The sequence below is a fragment of the Petromyzon marinus genome, chromosome 56, assembly GCF_048934315.1.
Source record: "Petromyzon marinus isolate PM22_M1 ecotype Great Lakes invasive population chromosome 56, UKy_Petmar_22M1.pri1.0, whole genome shotgun sequence".
Classification (NCBI taxonomy): Eukaryota; Metazoa; Chordata; class Hyperoartia; order Petromyzontiformes; family Petromyzontidae; genus Petromyzon; species Petromyzon marinus.
Genome location: NC_133722.1, coordinates 12,889,591 through 12,907,273, shown reverse-complemented (window position 1 = coordinate 12,907,273; position 17,683 = coordinate 12,889,591).

Genomic DNA, 17,683 nt, shown 5'->3' with positions numbered 1-17,683 from the left:
ACCCTATGGGAGTCTCACTGAGTAACACATGAACCCTGAGGGAGTCTCACTGATTAACACTGAACCCTGTGGGAGTCTCACTGATTAACACTGAACCCTATGGGAGTCTCACTGATTAACACATGAACCCTGTGGGAGTCTCACTAATTTAGACTGAACCCTGTGGGAGTCTCACTGATTAACACTGAACCCTATGGCAGTCTCACTGATTAACACATGAACCCTGAGGGAGTCTCACTGATTAACACTGAACCCTGTGGGAGTCTCACTGATTAACAGTGAACCCTGTGGGAGTCTCACTGATTAACACTGAAACCTGTGGGAGTCTCACTGATTAACACTGAACCCTATGGGAGTCTCACTGATTAACACTGAACCCTATGGGAGTCTCACTGATTAACACTGAACCCTGTGGGAGTCTCACTGATTAAGACTGAACCCTATGGGTGTCTCACTGATTAACACTGAACTCTATGGGATTCTCACTGATTAACACTGAACCCTATGGGAGTCTCACTGATTAACACTGAACCCTGTGGGAGTCTCACTGATTAACACTGAACCCTATGGGAGTCTCACTGATTAACACATGAACCCTATGGGAGTCTCACTGATTAACACTGAACCCTGTGGGAGTCTCACTGATTAAGACTGAACCCTATGGGTGTCTCACTGATTAACACTGAACTCTATGGGATTCTCACTGATTAACACTGAACCCTATGGGAGTCTCACTGATTAACACTGAACCCTGTGGGAGTCTCACTGATTAACACTGAACCCTATGGGAGTCTCACTGATTAACACATGAACCCTATGGGAGTCTCACTGATTAACACATGAACCCTGAGGGAGTCTCACTAATTTACACTGAACCCTGTGGGAGTCTCACTGATTAACACTGAACCCTATGGCAGTCTCACTGATTAACACATGAACCCTGAGGGAGTCTCACTGATTAACACTGAACCCTGTGGGAGTCTCACTGATTAACACTGAACCCTGTGGGAGTCTCACTGATTAACACTGAACCCTATGGGAGTCTCATTGATTAACTCTGAACCCTATGGGAGTCTCACTGATTAACACATGAACCCTGTGGGAGTCTCACTGATTTACACTGAACCCTGTGGGAGTCTCACTGATTAACACTGAACCCTATGGGAGTCTCACTGATTAACACATGAACCCTGAGGGAGTCTCACTGATTAACACTGAACCCTGTGGGAGTCTCACTGATTAACACTGAACCCTATGGCAGTCTCACTGATTAACACATGAATCCTGAGGGAGTCTCACTGATTAAGACTGAACCCTATGGGAGTCTCATTGATTAACACATGAACCCTGTGGGAGTCTCACTGATTTACACTGAACCCTGTGGGAGTCTCACTGATTAACACTGAACCCTATGGGAGTCTCACTGATTAACACATGAACCCTGAGGGAGTCTCACTGATTAACACTGAACCCTGTGGGAGTCTCACTGATTAACACTGAACACTATGGGAGTCTCACTGATTAACACATGAACCCTGTGGGAGTCTCACTAATTTAAACTGAACCCTTTGGGAGTCTCACTGATTAACACTGAACCCTATGGCAGTCTCACTGATTAACACATGAACCCTGAGGGAGTCTCACTGATTAACACTGAACCCTGTGGGAGTCTCACTGATTAACACTGAACCCTGTGGGAGTCTCACTGATTAACACTGAAACCTGTGGGAGTCTCACTGATTAACACTGAACCCTATGGGAGTCTCACTGATTAACACTGAACCCTATGGGAGTCTCACTGATTAAGACTGAACCCTATGGGAGTTTCACTGATTAACACTGAACTCTATGGGATTCTCACTGATTAACACTGAACCCTATGGGAGTCTCACTGATTAACACTGAACCCTGTGGGAGTCTCACTGATCAACACTGAACCCTGTGAAAGTCTCACTGATTAACACTGAACCCTATGGGAGTCTCACTGATTAACACATGAACCCTGTGGGAGTCTCACTGATTTACACTGAACCCTGTGGGAGTCTCACTGATTAACACTGAACCCTATGGGAGTCTCACTGATTAACACATTAACCCTGAGGGAGTCTCACTGATTAACACTGAACCCTGTGGAAGTCTCACTGATTAACACTGAACCCTGAGGCAGTCTCACTGATTAACACTGAACCCTGTGGGAGTCTCAGTTATTAACACTGAACCCTGAGGGAGTCTCACTGATTAACACCGAACACTGTGGGAGTCTCACTGATTAACACTGAACACTGTGGGAGTCTCACTGATTAACACTGAACCCTGTGGGAGTCTCACTGATTAACACTGAACCCTATGGGAGTCTCATTGATTAACACATGAACCCTGAGGGAGTCTCACTGATTAACACTGAACCCTGTGGGAGTCTCACTGATTAACACATGAACCCTATGGGAGTCTCACTGAGTAACACATGAACCCTGAGGGAGTCTCAATGATTAACACTGAACCCTGTGGGAGTCTCACTGATTAACACATGAACCCTGTGGGAGTCTCACTGATTTACACTGAACCCTGTGGGAGTCTCACTGATTAACACTGAACCCTATGGGAGTCTCACTGATTAACACATGAACCCTGAGGGAGTCTCACTGATTAACACATGAACCCTGTGGGAGTCTCACTGATTAACACTGAACCCTATGGGAGTCTCACTGATTAACACTGAACCCTATGGGAGTCTCACTGATTAACACATGAACCCTGTGGGAGTCTCACTCATTTACACTGAACCCTGTGGGAGTCTCACTGATTAACACTGAACCCTATGGGAGTCTCACTGATTAACACATGAACCCTGAGGGAGTCTCACTGATTAACACTGAACCCTGTGGGAGTCTCACTGATTAACACTGAACCCTATGGGAGTCTCACTGATTAACACTGAACCCTATGGGAGTCTCACTGATTAACACTGAACCCTGTGGGAGTCTCACTGATTAAGACTGAACCCTATGGGAGTCTCACTGATTAACACTGAACTCTATGGGATTCTCACTGATTAACACTGAACCCTATGGGAGTCTCACTGATTAACACTGAACCCTGTGGGAGTCTCAATGATTAACACTGAACCCTATGGGAGTCTCACTGATTAACACATGAACCCTATGGGAGTCTCACTGAGTAACACATGAACCCTGAGGGAGTCTCACTGATTAACACTGAACCCTGTGGGAGTCTCACTGATTAACACTGAACCCTATGGGAGTCTCACTGATTAACACATTAACCCTGAGGGAGTCTCACTGATTAACACTGAACCCTGTGGAAGTCTCACTGATTAACACTGAACCCTGAGGCAGTCTCACTGATTAACACTGAACCCTGTGGGAGTCTCAGTTATTAACACTGAACCCTGAGGGAGTCTCACTGATTAACACCAAACACTGTGGGAGTCTCACTGATTAACACTGAACACTGTGGGAGTCTCACTGATTAACACTGAACCCTGTGGGAGTCTCACTGATTAACACTGAACCCTATGGGAGTCTCATTGATTAACACATGAACCCTGAGGGAGTCTCACTGATTAACAATGAACCCTGTGGGAGTCTCACTGATTAACACATGAACCCTATGGGAGTCTCACTGAGTAACACATGAACCCTGAGGGAGTCTCAATGATTAACACTGAACCCTGTGGGAGTCTCACTGATTAACACTGAACCCTATGGGAGTCTCACTGATTAACACATGAACCCTGTGGGAGTCTCACTAATTTAGACTGAACCCTGTGGGAGTCTCACTGATTAACACTGAACCCTATGGCAGTCTCACTGATTAACACATGAACCCTGAGGGAGTCTCACTGATTAACACTGAACCCTGTGGGAGTCTCATTGATTAACTCTGAACCCTATGGGAGTCTCACTGATTAACACATGAACCCTGTGGGAGTCTCACTGATTTACACTGAACCCTGTGGGAGTCTCACTGATTAACACTGAACCCTATGGGAGTCTCACTGATTAACACATGAACCCTGAGGGAGTCTCACTGATTAACACTGAACCCTGTGGGAGTCTCACTGATTAACACTGAACCCTATGGGAGTCTCACTGATTAACACTGAACCCTATGGGAGTCTCACTGATTAACACTGAACCCTGTGGGAGTCTCACTGATTAAGACTGAACCCTATGGGAGTCTCACTGATTAACACTGAACTCTATGGGATTCTCACTGATTAACACTGAACCCTATGGGAGTCTCACTGATTAACACTGAACCCTGTGGGAGTCTCAATGATTAACACTGAACCCTATGGGAGTCTCACTGATTAACACATGAACCCTATGGGAGTCTCACTGAGTAACACATGAACCCTGAGGGAGTCTCACTGATTAACACTGAACCCTGTGGGAGTCTCACTGATTAACACTGAACCCTATGGGAGTCTCACTGATTAACACATGAACCCTGTGGGAGTCTCACTAATTTAGACTGAACCCTGTGGGAGTCTCACTGATTAAGGCTGAACCCTATGGCAGTCTCACTGATTAACACATGAACCCTGAGGGAGTCTCACTGATTAACACTGAACCCTGTGGGAGTCTCACTGATTAACAGTGAACCCTGTGGGAGTCTCACTGATTAACACTGAAACCTGTGGGAGTCTCACTGATTAACACTGAACCCTATGGGAGTCTCACTGATTAACACTGAACCCTATGGGAGTCTCACTGATTAACACTGAACCCTGTGGGAGTCTCACTGATTAAGACTGAACCCTATGGGTGTCTCACTGATTAACACTGAACTCTATGGGATTCTCACTGATTAACACTGAACCCTATGGGAGTCTCACTGATTAACACTGAACCCTGTGGGAGTCTCACTGATTAACACTGAACCCTATGGGAGTCTCACTGATTAACACATGAACCCTATGGGAGTCTCACTGATTAACACATGAACCCTGAGGGAGTCTCACTAATTTACACTGAACCCTGTGGGAGTCTCACTGATTAACACTGAACCCTATGGCAGTCTCACTGATTAACACATGAACCCTGAGGGAGTCTCACTGATTAACACTGAACCCTGTGGGAGTCTCACTGATTAACACTGAACCCTGTGGGAGTCTCACTGATTAACACTGAACCCTATGGGAGTCTCATTGATTAACTCTGAACCCTATGGGAGTCTCACTGATTAACACATGAACCCTGTGGGAGTCTCACTGATTTACACTGAACCCTGTGGGAGTCTCACTGATTAACACTGAACCCTATGGGAGTCTCACTGATTAACACATGAACCCTGAGGGAGTCTCACTGATTAACACTGAACCCTGTGGGAGTCTCACTGATTAACACTGAACCCTATGGCAGTCTCACTGATTAACACATGAATCCTGAGGGAGTCTCACTGATTAAGACTGAACCCTATGGGAGTCTCATTGATTAACACATGAACCCTGAGGGAGTCTCACTGATTAACACTGAACCCTATAGGAGTCTCACTGATTAACACTGAACCCTATGGGAGTCTCACTGATTAACACTGAACCCTATCGGAGTCTCACTGATTAACACATGAACCGTGTGGGAGTCTCACTAATTTACACTGAACCCTGTGGGAGTCTCACTGATTAACACTGAACCCTATGGCAGTCTCACTGATTAACACATGAACCCTGAGGGAGTCTCACTGATTAACACTGAACCCTGTGGGAGTCTCACTGATTAACACTGAACCCTGTGGGAGTCTCACTGATTAACACTGAACCCTATGGGAGTCTCATTGATTAACTCTGAACCCTATGGGAGTCTCACTGATTAACACATGAACCCTGTGGGAGTCTCACTGATTTACACTGAACCCTGTGGGAGTCTCACTGATTAACACTGAACCCTATGGGAGTCTCACTGATTAACACATGAACCCTGAGGGAGTCTCACTGATTAACACTGAACCCTGTGGGAGTCTCACTGATTAACACTGAACACTATGGGAGTCTCACTGATTAACACATGAACCCTGTGGGAGTCTCACTAATTTAAACTGAACCCTTTGGGAGTCTCACTGATTAACACTGAACCCTATGGCAGTCTCACTGATTAACACATGAACCCTGAGGGAGTCTCACTGATTAACACTGAACCCTGTGGGAGTCTCACTGATTAACACTGAACCCTGTGGGAGTCTCACTGATTAACACTGAAACCTGTGGGAGTCTCACTGATTAACACTGAACCCTATGGGAGTCTCACTGATTAACACTGAACCCTATGGGAGTCTCACTGATTAAGACTGAACCCTATGGGAGTTTCACTGATTAACACTGAACTCTATGGGATTCTCACTGATTAACACTGAACCCTATGGGAGTCTCACTGATTAACACTGAACCCTGTGGGAGTCTCACTGATCAACACTGAACCCTGTGAAAGTCTCACTGATTAACACTGAACCCTATGGGAGTCTCACTGATTAACACATGAACCCTGTGGGAGTCTCACTGATTTACACTGAACCCTGTGGGAGTCTCACTGATTAACACTGAACCCTATGGGAGTCTCACTGATTAACACATTAACCCTGAGGGAGTCTCACTGATTAACACTGAACCCTGTGGAAGTCTCACTGATTAACACTGAACCCTGAGGCAGTCTCACTGATTAACACTGAACCCTGTGGGAGTCTCAGTTATTAACACTGAACCCTGAGGGAGTCTCACTGATTAACACCGAACACTGTGGGAGTCTCACTGATTAACACTGAACACTGTGGGAGTCTCACTGATTAACACTGAACCCTGTGGGAGTCTCACTGATTAACACTGAACCCTGTGGGAGTCTCACTGATTAACACATGAACCCTATGGGAGTCTCACTGAGTAACACATGAACCCTGAGGGAGTCTCAATGATTAACACTGAACCCTGTGGGAGTCTCACTGATTAACACTGAACCCTATGGGAGTCTCACTGATTAACACATGAACCCTGTGGGAGTCTCACTAATTTAGACTGAACCCTGTGGGAGTCTCACTGATTAACACTGAACCCTATGGCAGTCTCACTGATTAACACATGAACCCTGAGGGAGTCTCACTGATTAACACTGAACCCTGTGGGAGTCTCATTGATTAACTCTGAACCCTATGGGAGTCTCACTGATTAACACATGAACCCTGTGGGAGTCTCACTGATTTACACTGAACCCTGTGGGAGTCTCACTGATTAACACTGAACCCTATGGGAGTCTCACTGATTAACACATGAACCCTGAGGGAGTCTCACTGATTAACACTGAACCCTGTGGGAGTCTCACTGATTAACACTGAACCCTATGGCAGTCTCACTGATTAACAGATGAACCCTGAGGGAGTCTCACTGATTAACACTGAACCCTGTGGGAGTCTCACTGATTAACACTGAACCCTGTGGGAGTCTCACTGATTAACACTGAAACCTGTGGGAGTCTCACTGATTAACACTGAACCCTATGGGAGTCTCACTGATTAACACTGAACCCTATGGGAGTCTCACTGATTAAGACTGAACCCTATGGGAGTTTCACTGATTAACACTGAACTCTATGGGATTCTCACTGATTAACACTGAACCCTATGGGAGTCTCACTGATTAACACTGAACCCTGTGGGAGTCTCACTGATCAACACTGAACCCTGTGAAAGTCTCACTGATTAACACTGAACCCTATGGGAGTCTCACTGATTAACACATGAACCCTGTGGGAGTCTCACTGATTTACACTGAACCCTGTGGGAGTCTCACTGATTAACACTGAACCCTATGGGAGTCTCACTGATTAACACATTAACCCTGAGGGAGTCTCACTGATTAACACTGAACCCTGTGGGAGTCTCACTGATTAACACTGAACCCTGTGGTAGTCTCACTGATTAACACTGAACCCTGTGGGAGTCTCAGTTATTAACACTGAACCCTGAGGGAGTCTCACTGATTAACACCGAACACTGTGGGAGTCTCACTGATTAACACTGAACACTGTGGGAGTCTCACTGATTAACACTGAACCCTGTGGGAGTCTCACTGATTAACACTGAACCCTATGGGAGTCTCATTGATTAACACATGAACCCTGAGGGAGTCTCACTGATTAACACTGAACCCTGTGGGAGTCTCACTGATTAACACTGAACCCTGTGGGAGTGTCACTGATTAACACTGAACCCTATGGGAGTCTCATTGATTAACACTGAACCCTATGGGAGTCTCACTGATTAACACATGAACCCTGTGGGAGTCTCACTGGTTTACACTGAACCCTGTGGGAGTCTCACTGATTAACCCTGAACCCTATGGGAGTCTCACTGATTAACACATGAACCTTGAGGGAGTCTCACTGATTAACACTGAACCCTATGGGAGTCTCACTGATTAACACTGAACCCTGTGGGAGTCTCACTGATTAAGACTGAACCCTATGGGAGTCTCACCGATTAACACTGAACTCTATGGGATTCTCACCGATTAACACTGAACCCTATGGGAGTCTCACTGATTAACACTGAACCCTGTGGGAGTCTCAGTTATTAACACTGAACCCTGAGGGAGTCTCACTGATTAACACTGAACACTGGGGGAGTCTCACTGATTAACACTGAACCCTGTGGGAGTCTCACTGATTAACACTGAACCCTATGGGAGTCTCACTGATTAACACATGAACCCTGTGGGAGTCTCACTAATTTAGACTGAACCCTGTGGGAGTCTCACTGATTAAGACTGAACCCTATGGCAGTCTCACTGATTAACACATGAACCCTGAGGGAGTCTCACTGATTAACACTGAACCCTGTGGGAGTCTCACTGATTAACACTGAACCCTGTGGGAGTCTCACTGATAAACACTGAAACCTGTGGGAGTCTCACTGATTAACACTGAACCCTATGGGAGTCTCACTGATTAACACTGAACCCTATGGGAGTCTCACTGATTAACACTGAACCCTGTGGGAGTCTCACTAATTAAGACTGAACCCTATGGGAGTCTCACTGATTAACACTGAACTCTATGGGATTCTCACTGATTAACACTGAACCCTGTGGGAGTCTCACTGATTAAGACTGAACCCTATGGGAGTCTCACTGATTAACACTGAACCCTGTGGGAGTCTCACTAATTAACACTGAACACTATTGGAGTCTCACTGATTAACACATGAACCCTATGGGAGTCTCACTGATTAACACATGGACCCTGAGGGAGTCTCACTGATTAACACTGAACCCTGTGGGAATCTCACTGATTAACACTGAACCCTATGGGAGTCTCACTGATTAACACATGAACCGTGTGGGAGTCTCACTAATTTACACTGAACCCTGTGGGAGTCTCACTGATTAACACTGAACCCTATGGCAGTCTCACTGATTAACACATGAACCCTGAGGGAGTCTCACTGATTAACACTGAACCCTGTGGGAGTCTCACTGATTAACACTGAACTCTGTGGCAGTCTCACTGATTAACACTGTACCCTGTGGGAGTCTCAGTTATTAACACTGAACCCTGAGGGAGTCTCACTGATTAACACCGAACACTGTGGGAGTCTCACTGATTAACACTGAACACTGTGGGAGTCTCACTGATTAACACTGAACCCTGTGGGAGTCTCACTGATTAACACTGAACCCTATGGGAGTCTCATTGATTAACACATGAACCCTGAGGGAGTCTCACTGATTAACACTGAACCCTGTGGGAGTCTCACTGATTAACACTGAACCCTGTGGGAGTGTCACTGATTAACACTGAACCCTATGGGAGTCTCACTGATTAACACTGAACCCTATGGGAGTCTCACTGATTAACACATGAACCCTGTGGGAGTCTCACTGGTTTACACTGAACCCTGTGGGAGTCTCACTGATTAACCCTGAACCCTATGGGAGTCTCACTGATTAACACATGAACCCTGAGGGAGTCTCACTGATTAACACTGAACCCTATGGGAGTCTCACTGATTAACACTGAACCCTGTGGGAGTCTCACTGATTAAGACTGAACCCTATGGGAGTCTCACCGATTAACACTGAACTCTATGGGATTCTCACCGATTAACACTGAACCCTATGGGAGTCTCACTGATTAACACTGAACCCTGTGGGAGTCTCATTTATTAACACTGAACCCTGAGGGAGTCTCACTGATTAACACTGAACACTGGGGGAGTCTCACTGATTAACACTGAACCCTGTGGGAGTCTCACTGATTAACAATGAACCCTATGGGAGTCTCACTGATTAACACATGAACCCTGTGGGAGTCTCACTAATTTAGACTGAACCCTGTGGGAGTCTCACTGATTAAGACTGAACCCTATGGCAGTCTCACTGATTAACACATGAACCCTGAGGGAGTCTCACTGATTAACACTGAACCCTGTGGGAGTCTCACTGATTAACACTGAACCCTGTGGGAGTCTCACTGATAAACACTGAAACCTGTGGGAGTCTCACTGATTAACACTGAATCCTATGGGAGTCTCACTGATTAACACTGAACCCTATGGGAGTCTCACTGATTAACACTGAACCCTGTGGGAGTCTCACTGATTAAGACTGAACCCTATGGGAGTCTCACTGATTAACACTGAACTCTATGGGATTCTCACTGATTAAAACTGAACCCTGTGGGAGTCTCACTGATTAAGACTGAACCCTATGGGAGTCTCACTGATTAACACTGAACCCTGTGGAAGTCTCACTAATTAACACTGAACCCTATGGGAGTCTCACTGATTAACACATGAACCCTATGGGAGTCTCACTGATTAAGACATGGACCCTGAGGGAGTCTCACTGATTAACACTGAACCCTGTGGGAGTCTCACTGATTAACACTGAACCCTATGGGAGTCTCACTGATTAACACATGAACCGTGTGGGAGTCTCACTAATTTACACTGAACCCTGTGGGAGTCTCACTGATTAACACTGAACCCTATGGCAGTCTCACTGATTAACACATGAACCCTGAGGGAGTCTCACTGATTAACACTGAACCCTGTGGGAGTCTCACTGATTAACACTGAACCCTGTGGGAGTCTCACTGATTAACACTGAACCCTATGGGAGTCTCATTGATTAACACTGAACCCTATGGGAGTCTCACTGATTAACACATGAACCCTGTGGGAGTCTCACTGATTTACACTGAACCCTGTGGGAGTCTCACTGATTAACACTGAACCCTATGGGAGTCTCACTGATTAACACATGAAACCTGAGAGAGTCTCACTGATTAATACTGAACCCTGTGGGAGTCTCACTGATTAACACTGAACACTATGGGAGTCTCACTGATTAACACATGAACCCTGTGGGAGTCTCACTAATTTAAACTGTTCCTTTTGGGAGTCTCACTGATTAACACTGAACCCTATGGCAGTCTCACTGATTAACACATGAACCCTGAGGGAGTCTCACTGATTAACACTGAACCCTGTGGGAGTCTCACTGATTAACACTGAACCCTGTGGGAGTCTCACTGATTAACACTGAAACCTGTGGGAGTCTCACTGATTAACACTGAACCCTATGGGAGTCTCATTGATTAACACTGAACCCTATGGGAGTCTCACTGATTAAGACTAAACCCTATGGGAGTCTCACTGATTAACACTGAACTCTATGGGATTCTCACTGATTAACACTGAACCCTATGGGAGTCTCACTGATTAACACTGAACCCTGTGGGAGTCTCACTGATCAACACTGAACCCTGTGAAAGTCTCACTGATTAACACTGAACCCTATGGGAGTCTCACTGATTAACACATGAACCCTGTGGGAGTCTCACTGATTTACACTGAACCCTGTGGGAGTCTCACTGATTAACACTGAACCCTATGGGAGTCTCACTGATTAACACTGAACCCTATGGGAGTCTCACTGATTAACACTGAACCCTGTGGGAGTCTCACTAATTAAGACTGAACCCTATGGGAGTCTCACTGATTAACACTGAACTCTATGGGATTCTCACTGATTAACACTGAACCCTGTGGGAGTCTCACTGATTAAGACTGAACCCTATGGGAGTCTCACTGATTAACACTGAACCCTGTGGGAGTCTCACTAATTAACACTGACCACTATTGGAGTCTCACTGATTAACACATGAACCCTATGGGAGTCTCACTGATTAACACATGGACCCTGAGGGAGTCTCACTGATTAACACTGAACCCTGTGGGAATCTCACTGATTAACACTGAACCCTATGGGAGTCTCACTGATTAACACATGAACCGTGTGGGAGTCTCACTAATTTACACTGAACCCTGTGGGAGTCTCACTGATTAACACTGAACCCTATGGCAGTCTCACTGATTAACACATGAACCCTGAGGGAGTCTCACTGATTAACACTGAACCCTGTGGGAGTCTCACTGATTAACACTGAACCCTGTGGGAGTCTCACTGATTAACACTGAACCCTATGGGAGTCTCATTGATTAACACTGAACCCTATGGGAGTCTCACTGATTAACACATGAACCCTGTGGGAGTCTCACTGATTTACACTGAACCCTGTGGGAGTCTCACTGATTAACACTGAACCCTATGGGAGTCTCACTGATTAACACATGAAACCTGAGAGAGTCTCACTGATTAATACTGAACCCTGTGGGAGTCTCACTGATTAACACTGAACACTATGGGAGTCTCACTGATTAACACATGAACCCTGTGGGAGTCTCACTAATTTAAACTGTTCCTTTTGGGAGTCTCACTGATTAACACTGAACCCTATGGCAGTCTCACTGATTAACACATGAACCCTGAGGGAGTCTCACTGATTAACACTGAACCCTGTGGGAGTCTCACTGATTAACACTGAACCCTGTGGGAGTCTCACTGATTAACACTGAAACCTGTGGGAGTCTCACTGATTAACACTGAACCCTATGGGAGTCTCATTGATTAACACTGAACCCTATGGGAGTCTCACTGATTAAGACTAAACCCTATGGGAGTCTCACTGATTAACACTGAACTCTATGGGATTCTCACTGATTAACACTGAACCCTATGGGAGTCTCACTGATTAACACTGAACCCTGTGGGAGTCTCACTGATCAACACTGAACCCTGTGAAAGTCTCACTGATTAACACTGAACCCTATGGGAGTCTCACTGATTAACACATGAACCCTGTGGGAGTCTCACTGATTTACACTGAATCCTGTGGGAGTCTCACTGATTAACACTGAACCCTATGGGAGTCTCACTGATTAACACTGAACCCTATGGGAGTCTCACTGATTAACACTGAACCCTGTGGGAGTCTCACTAATTAAGACTGAACCCTATGGGAGTCTCACTGATTAACACTGAACTCTATGGGATTCTCACTGATTAACACTGAACCCTGTGGGAGTCTCACTGATTAAGACTGAACCCTATGGGAGTCTCACTGATTAACACTGAACCCTGTGGGAGTCTCACTAATTAACACTGACCACTATTGGAGTCTCACTGATTAACACATGAACCCTATGGGAGTCTCACTGATTAACACATGGACCCTGAGGGAGTCTCACTGATTAACACTGAACCCTGTGGGAATCTCACTGATTAACACTGAACCCTATGGGAGTCTCACTGATTAACACATGAACCGTGTGGGAGTCTCACTAATTTACACTGAACCCTGTGGGAGTCTCACTGATTAACACTGAACCCTATGGCAGTCTCACTGATTAACACATGAACCCTGAGGGAGTCTCACTGATTAACACTGAACCCTGTGGGAGTCTCACTGATTAACACTGAACTCTGTGGCAGTCTCACTGATTAACACTGTACCCTGTGGGAGTCTCAGTTATTAACACTGAACCCTGAGGGAGTCTCACTGATTAACACCGAACACTGTGGGAGTCTCACTGATTAACACTGAACACTGTGGGAGTCTCACTGATTAACACTGAACCCTGTGGGAGTCTCACTGATTAACACTGAACCCTATGGGAGTCTCATTGATTAACACATGAACCCTGAGGGAGTCTCACTGATTAACACATGGACCCTGAGGGAGTCTCACTGATTAACACTGAACCCTGTGGGAATCTCACTGATTAACACTGAACCCTATGGGAGTCTCACTGATTAACACATGAACCGTGTGGGAGTCTCACTAATTTACACTGAACCCTGTGGGAGTCTCACTGATTAACACTGAACCCTATGGCAGTCTCACTGATTAACACATGAACCCTGAGGGAGTCTCACTGATTAACACTGAACCCTGTGGGAGTCTCACTGATTAACACTGAACTCTGTGGCAGTCTCACTGATTAACACTGTACCCTGTGGGAGTCTCAGTTATTAACACTGAACCCTGAGGGAGTCTCACTGATTAACACCGAACACTGTGGGAGTCTCACTGATTAACACTGAACACTGTGGGAGTCTCACTGATTAACACTGAACCCTGTGGGAGTCTCACTGATTAACACTGAACCCTATGGGAGTCTCATTGATTAACACATGAACCCTGAGGGAGTCTCACTGATTAACACTGAACCCTGTGGGAGTCTCACTGATTAACACTGAACCCTGTGGGAGTGTCACTGATTAACACTGAACCCTATGGGAGTCTCACTGATTAACACTGAACCCTATGGGAGTCTCACTGATTAACACATGAACCCTGTGGGAGTCTCACTGGTTTACACTGAACCCTGTGGGAGTCTCACTGATTAACCCTGAACCCTATGGGAGTCTCACTGATTAACACATGAACCCTGAGGGAGTCTCACTGATTAACACTGAACCCTATGGGAGTCTCACTGATTAACACTGAACCCTGTGGGAGTCTCACTGATTAAGACTGAACCCTATGGGAGTCTCACCGATTAACACTGAACTCTATGGGATTCTCACCGATTAACACTGAACCCTATGGGAGTCTCACTGATTAACACTGAACCCTGTGGGAGTCTCAGTTATTAACACTGAACCCTGAGGGAGTCTCACTGATTAACACTGAACACTGGGGGAGTCTCACTGATTAACACTGAACCCTGTGGGAGTCTCACTGATTAACAATGAACCCTATGGGAGTCTCACTGATTAACACATGAACCCTGTGGGAGTCTCACTAATTTAGACTGAACCCTGTGGGAGTCTCACTGATTAAGACTGAACCCTATGGCAGTCTCACTGATTAACACATGAACCCTGAGGGAGTCTCACTGATTAACACTGAACCCTGTGGGAGTCTCACTGATTAACACTGAACCCTGTGGGAGTCTCACTGATAAACACTGAAACCTGTGGGAGTCTCACTGATTAACACTGAATCCTATGGGAGTCTCACTGATTAACACTGAACCCTATGGGAGTCTCACTGATTAACACTGAACCCTGTGGAAGTCTCACTAATTAACACTGAACCCTATGGGAGTCTCACTGATTAACACATGAACCCTATGGGAGTCTCACTGATTAAGACATGGACCCTGAGGGAGTCTCACTGATTAACACTGAACCCTGTGGGAGTCTCACTGATTAACACTGAACCCTATGGGAGTCTCACTGATTAACACATGAACCGTGTGGGAGTCTCACTAATTTACACTGAACCCTGTGGGAGTCTCACTGATTAACACTGAACCCTATGGCAGTCTCACTGATTAACACATGAACCCTGAGGGAGTCTCACTGATTAACACTGAACCCTGTGGGAGTCTCACTGATTAACACTGAACCCTGTGGGAGTCTCACTGATTAACACTGAACCCTATGGGAGTCTCATTGATTAACACTGAACCCTATGGGAGTCTCACTGATTAACACATTAACCCTGTGGGAGTCTCACTGATTTACACTGAACCCTGTGGGAGTCTCACTGATTAACACTGAACCCTATGGGAGTCTCACTGATTAACACATGAAACCTGAGAGAGTCTCACTGATTAATACTGAACCCTGTGGGAGTCTCACTGATTAACACTGAACACTATGGGAGTCTCACTGATTAACACATGAACCCTGTGGGAGTCTCACTAATTTAAACTGTTCCTTTTGGGAGTCTCACTGATTAACACTGAACCCTATGGCAGTCTCACTGATTAACACATGAACCCTGAGGGAGTCTCACTGATTAACACTGAACCCTGTGGGAGTCTCACTGATTAACACTGAACCCTGTGGGAGTCTCACTGATTAACACTGAAACCTGTGGGAGTCTCACTGATTAACACTGAACCCTATGGGAGTCTCATTGATTAACACTGAACCCTATGGGAGTCTCACTGATTAAGACTAAACCCTATGGGAGTCTCACTGATTAACACTGAACTCTATGGGATTCTCACTGATTAACACTGAACCCTATGGGAGTCTCACTGATTAACACTGAACCCTGTGGGAGTCTCACTGATCAACACTGAACCCTGTGAAAGTCTCACTGATTAACACTGAACCCTATGGGAGTCTCACTGATTAACACATGAACCCTGTGGGAGTCTCACTGATTTACACTGAACCCTGTGGGAGTCTCACTGATTAACACTGAACCCTATGGGAGTCTCACTGATTAACACTGAACCCTATGGGAGTCTCACTGATTAACACTGAACCCTGTGGGAGTCTCACTAATTAAGACTGAACCCTATGGGATTCTCACTGATTAACACTGAACTCTATGGGATTCTCACTGATTAACACTGAACCCTGTGGGAGTCTCACTGATTAAGACTGAACCCTATGGGAGTCTCACTGATTAACACTGAACCCTGTGGGAGTCTCACTAATTAACACTGACCACTATTGGAGTCTCACTGATTAACACATGAACCCTATGGGAGTCTCACTGATTAACACATGGACCCTGAGGGAGTCTCACTGATTAACACTGAACCCTGTGGGAATCTCACTGATTAACACTGAACCCTATGGGAGTCTCACTGATTAACACATGAACCGTGTGGGAGTCTCACTAATTTACACTGAACCCTGTGGGAGTCTCACTGATTAACACTGAACCCTATGGCAGTCTCACTGATTAACACATGAACCCTGAGGGAGTCTCACTGATTAACACTGAACCCTGTGGGAGTCTCACTGATTAACACTGAACCCTGTGGGAGTCTCACTGATTAACACTGAACCCTATGGGAGTCTCATTGATTAACACTGAACCCTATGGGAGTCTCACTGATTAACACATGAACCCTGTGGGAGTCTCACTGATTTACACTGAACCCTGTGGGAGTCTCACTGATTAACACTGAACCCTATGGGAGTCTCACTGATTAACACATGAAACCTGAGAGAGTCTCACTGATTAATACTGAACCCTGTGGGAGTCTCACTGATTAACACTGAACACTATGGGAGTCTCACTGATTAACACATGAACCCTGTGGGAGTCTCACTAATTTAAACTGTTCCTTTTGGGAGTCTCACTGATTAACACTGAACCCTATGGCAGTCTCACTGATTAACACATGAACCCTGAGGGAGTCTCACTGATTAACACTGAACCCTGTGGGAGTCTCACTGATTAACACTGAACCCTGTGGGAGTCTCACTGATTAACACTGAAACCTGTGGGAGTCTCACTGATTAACACTGAACCCTATGGGAGTCTCATTGATTAACACTGAACCCTATGGGAGT